Below are 6,047 nucleotides of genomic sequence, written 5' to 3' on the forward strand. Positions count from 1 at the left end.
CAGGAGCCTTGCCCTTTTTTGTATCTGGTCACTCTAATATAGCTCCTGAAGCTTTAACTGTTGTTATGAAGAGGGAGTTTCACCAAGTGCTGCATGCATGTCCTCCTTTTCATATGGTCACCTTATATAGGCCATTATTCCGATATGCACCTGATTTGGGCATAACGCATTAACCATGGTTTTTGCAAACAAAGCAGAATCAGAAACTCCGGTTTAATTTTGACTTGTTCTAATCATAGTTTAAAGTAATCATAGTTTGTTCAAGTTTGTATGAAATGGTAAACTGTGCTTAGTTTAAAATGGGAGGCTTTCCATCCCCTAGCAGCTGTGGCAAAGGAGGAGAAAGCTCAACACTTATTCGTCTAGCACTAAGCTATAGTTTACGATTATATCCAAACCTTCCCATGGAGATAACTTCTGCGTAGAAAAAGGACTAGCCAGACTGATGTATCTGAAAATCATGTGACATTAATCTCTAATTTACTGCACTTTACCCTACACAAGGATTAGACCATTAGCTCTCAATTTTATAGGAAAATGCAGGATGCTTCCTGTGCAAACCATCAATAAGCTATTAAAGGTTTTTATATTCAATGCCAAAATGTTAATTTTGCTGACTTAAGGCTGTAGTCTCATGTACACTTCTCTGAGAGTAAGCCCTATTGAACACAATTTACTTCTGAGTAAACATACCTAATTGTTTTTTTAACATTTATTATTATTATTATTATTATTATTATTATTAGTTACATTACATTAAATAAAACAACAGTGCACCCATCACCAGGACCAACTACACCTTCATTCTTTTCCCCAAAATTGTAATATTTCTTGTACAGGTGAACATCCTTTCCCTCTTAACAAAACAAATTTCAAAAATGGTTTCTTATAATCTCAAATTATTATAATTGCACCTTCCTTTTTCTATTTTAATATTACATGTTAATTTATCATTGATAGCTATATCCCATAATTCTTTATACCATTCCTCAATCTGATATTCACTTTGTATCTTCCATTTCCTAGCTATTATTAATCTTGCTGCTGCTAATAAGTTCGTAATCAAATCCTTAATAGGTTGTATGCAGTTCACCCCATTGTATATTATTATTATTATTATTATTATTATTATTTATTTATATAGTACCATCAATGTACATGGTGCTGTACAGATTACACAGTGAATAGCAAGACCCTGCCGCATAGGCTTACAATCTAATAAAGTTGTAGTAAACAATAAGGAGGGAAAGAGAATGCAAACAGGCACAGGGAAGTGTAAACAGGCACTGGGTAGTGCTACGCTTGGGATAACTTATTCCAGTTATCTCTTTTATCTCTTTATACACCGATTGCCAGGATTTTTGTACACATTTACATGCCCACCACATATGCCCACCTCCTGACATCCTCTCCAACATTCTATTGAATATTTCTTCTCGATTTGATTTAGTTTAACTGGTGTTAGTAACCACTTTTAAATCATCAATTATTCCCTCTATTTCATTTTCTGTAACTGGCTGTTCCATAACCTCTCTATCTGTATCCTGTACCTTTATTTTCCAGTTTTTCTCAATATAATCTTTGATCTCCTTTAAAGGTCTCTTATTTGATGTATATTATTATTATTATTTATTTATTTATTTATTTATTTATATAGCACCATCAATGTACATGGTGCTGTACAGAGTAAAACAGTAAATAGCAAGACCCTGCCGCATAGGCTTACAATCTAATAAAAACCATAGTAAAACAATAAGGAGGGGAAGAGAATGCCAACAGGTACAGGGTAGGGTAAGCAGGCACAGGGTAGGGTAAAACTAACAGTAGAAAGTAACAGTAGAAGTCTGCACAACATCAAGTTTTAAAAGCTTTAGGAAAAAGAAAAGTTTTTAGTTGAGCTTTAAAAGCTGCGGTTGAACTTGTAGTTCTCAAATGTTCTGGAAGAGCGTTCCAGGCGTAAGGGGCAGCAGACGAAAATGGACGAAGCCGAGCAAGGGAAGTAGAGGCCCTTGGGCAGGCAAGAAGCATGGCATCAGAGGAGCGAAGAGCACGAGCGGGGCAATAGTGTGAGATGAGAGAGGAGAGATAGGAAGGAGCTAGACCGTGAAAAGCTTTGAAGGTCAACAGGAGAAGTTTATATTGGATTCTGAAGTGAATTGGAAGCCAATGAACAGATTTCAGAAGCGGAGTAACATGGTCAGAGCGGCAAGCCAAGAAGATGATCTTTGCGGCAGAGTGGTGAACAGAAACCAACGGACTGATGTGAGAAGAAGGAAGGCCAGAGAGAAGAACTTTTGATAAAATATAACTTTTGATAAAAATTTTGGAAGACTTGTAATTTCTCTCTCATTAAATTATGCATTTTACCTGTATTGTCTTTTATTGCCCCAATTTGGGTCTTAATTTTTTTTGATTGTGTGGATCTGGCCAACATTTTAGAATTATTACTGTATTCAAAATATTCTCTTTTTAAATAAATCAGATTCCTCTGCACTTTCCCTATTTCTATACTCTCCAATTCCTTCTTTTTTGCCTGTAACTGTGCTCCAATATATTTATCCTTTTTTTATATATTTTCCTTCTAACTCTATAATATTCACCTCTAAAATTTTCCTAGCCTCTTCCTGTTGTCTTTTTAATTTAGATGACTCCCTGATACCGATCGCTCTCATCACCGCCTTCATAGTGTCCCAAACTATTGCATGGGTCGATTGCCCTTTAATATTAATTTCCCATATGTCTTGCATTTCTTTCTCAATTTTCCCTATTGTTTGCTTAGATTTAAAAATCCTAGTATCTAATCTCCATCTTTTAACTACTTTATACTCTTTTTAAAATTTTTATATCCATATTAATCAATGCATGATCCGTCACTTTAATGACCCCTATCTCTGTATCTATTACTTTTGATAATAAGCTCTTTGATATAAAAAGGTAGTCTATCCTAGAGTAGGTCTTACGTACCGATGAGTAAAATGTGTATCTTCTTTCCTCCCCCTTGATCTCTCTCCAAACATCCACCATTTCTTTTCTTTTCATCCATTTATTCAAATTTGTTATATTTTTACCCCTTTCTTCTATGGTGGGGTTCGATTTATCCTTATTTTTATCCATTACCATGTTAAAATCCCCCGCCATTATTATATGACCCTTTTGTATATTCTCCATTTCTTTAAACACTCTATAATAAAAGGTTACTTGGTTTTCATTTGGGGCATAAACATTCACCAATGTATAATATTCATCTGCTATCTTCCCCCGTATAATTATAAATCTTCCCTTTTCATCTTTTTTTATCTCTATAACATTAAGACCACATTTCTTTGATATTATAACAGCTACCCCTCTAGACTTTGACATTCCGTATGCTTTCTCATAAACATTCGCCCACCTTAACTTAAGCTCATTAACCCCTTCTCTAATTTGATGTGCTTCTTGCAGGAATACAATATCAGCCTTATCTCTATTCAGTAGTGTTTCTATTCTTTGCCGTTTAATTGTTGTCCCTAGCCCTTTAACATTCAATGATGTAACTCTTAATCTACTCTCCATATTTTTGTTGATAAAACTTAATAGTATTTGTTGGTCCCAAATAGTGTCCTATATCCCCTCCTCCCTCTTCCTGTCCCCCTTCCCCCACCTCCCCCCCATACAATCCGTACTCCTCTCCCCCTCTCTCCTCCCCGAGGTGGTTAGCCTCGCTCATAGATCAGTCAGATCCACACGGGGGGGGGGGGGGGGGGAGAGAAGCTCCTCCGGAATCCCCAGCAGCAGCCGATCTTCTTCTCCCGGTCAATATATCTCTCATCCCCTAAAATTATTGTCTTTAATATGTCTTCTACTCCTTATTTCCTCCGTCTGCTCCCTGTACTTCTTCCTCCGGTTCCAGTAATCTCAGCTTTCGTAATAGTTGTATTCCTTGTTCCAGTGATGTAATTCTGTGTTTGTTGACTCTTCCACTGAAATTTTAGAAAAACTGGGTATCCCCAAGTATATTTCACTTCATTCTTCATCAAAACCACCACACACGGTTTCACACTTTTCCTCCAGTTAATTGTCTCAGGGCAAAAATCATTATATATTTGTACTGGGTTGGATTGGTAGATCCGTTGACCCGAAATTTGTCTAGCTGCCTTCATCAAGAGTTCTTTTTTATAGTAATTTGCAAATTTAATAAAAATGTCTCTGGGCATCACTCCTCTTTTAGGGCCAATCCTATGCAGTCTTTCTCTATATCCGAATCCTCCCATGTGGCATCTGGTGCTATAACTGCAATCCATTGCATAATTTGGTCTCAATATTTTAGGATTCTCGCCAGAGGTTTCTGCAAAGGCACGAAATCGTACATTTGATCGTCTACCTCGGTCTTCCAAATCAATCAGCTTTAGTTCCCATTGCTGGAACAAGATTTTGATCCTGAATAGATTTTTCATTTGCTGATATACTTTTTTCCATCTCTCCCACTTTACCACTCACTTCTTTCAACTGTTTTTGAAGTTCAGAGATGGTTCTTTTCATTTCAATCGATATCTCAGACATAATTTGTTTTTTAAGAATCTCATTATTATCTTGCATCATTTCCTTGATGCTCACCAGCATCTGCTCCATCTGCATTCCCTCCTCTTGCTTTTTAGATCTATTTGCTGTTCCAGGCAGGCTAGCCCCACCTTCTTTTCCCTTTCCAGTTGTTTGTGAGTCCTTGGTATTATTATTTTTAGCATTTCCACTTTTCATCTCTGAGTCAATCCTGCCAAGTCTGGCTACTGTACAATCAGAGGGTTTATCTTGGTGTTTGCCTCTTATCCAAGCAGGGAGTTTGTTGTTTTTTTCCACCCTTCCCTGGCATTTACCCAACAACTCCCGGAGCTCGGAAAGTGAAAGTAACTTATTATAACTGAATTGTTTATCAGTAGTCAGTTTTTTCTCAACTTTCAGCTGCTGTAGGCTTTCCGATACAAGAATCCCTCTTTGTACTCACTTTATCTTGCTTTGGGTGAGATTAATAGCTTTCCAAAGTTTATTTGAGACCGGAGCTTACAGATTCCGCTGCTACCCGTTCACCCGGAAGCACATCCCCCATACCTAATTGTTTTAACCCAGTAAAACGAATGCTCCTTTAAAAAGGGGGATGGGAGTGGACATTTCTAAATTGTTTTAAGGTGTAATCTTATGGAGGCTTAGACAGAAAACTACAACTACCCCTGTTGGCTGGGGAATGCTGGGAGTTGTAGGACTTTCTTCTGTCTAAGCCTAGATAGGATTGTGCCTTTAAAGTTTTAAATGTAAGTTGCCATGGGGCTTTTGGGAGGTTGAAAGGAGACTCAGAAAGAATTTTATAAATAAATAAAATGGTAAACAAATATCAGGAAGTTTAAAAACTACCAACTTTCCAGCCTTAAGAAGAAATGAATTTACGCAACTACTGAAAACAAGACCCAGAAGAAAAAAAATGGGAGTATCCAAATTAAAATTAGGCACGTAAGATTGAAACACGTATTTCATTTTCCTAGCCTGACAGGCCTACATGACTGAAGTGTAAATTTAGAGGCATTTTGAATGTTCATCTGAAGTGGGAGGGACAACTGCAAGAGCCCAAAGAAAAGTCTCAGATCTCACTGGCTATGATATTGGCGTGGAGCAAAGTTCATGAGTCAGGTTGGATGTCACTGCCGAAGCCACTTGCACTTTTCTGTTCTCAGCTTGCTCAAATTGGGTATTGTGTATGCAAAGTTCACTACTGTTGCATTTGATTGGCCATAGCAGCCATTTGTATAATCACAGTAGTATAATGGTTTGGTATTTATGGATATCTGCAGTTAGCAGACATGCAAGCCGTCTATATATTACTTCTAACAGGCTAACTCCATTATATTTTCCAAAAACCTGTAGGATTTATTGATATTAACACTTAACAGTTAAAAATGCTTTCATATCCTCCTCAGATTAGACATATCTAGTTATCTTTGAAGCAGTTGGCAACTTACTCTCCATCCTTTTCACAGATCAATTATATTCTCCTGAATTCCAAATGGAAAAATCTGTGATTT

This window comes from Elgaria multicarinata, chromosome 4 (assembly GCF_023053635.1).
Source record: "Elgaria multicarinata webbii isolate HBS135686 ecotype San Diego chromosome 4, rElgMul1.1.pri, whole genome shotgun sequence".
Taxonomy (NCBI): Eukaryota; Metazoa; Chordata; class Lepidosauria; order Squamata; family Anguidae; genus Elgaria; species Elgaria multicarinata.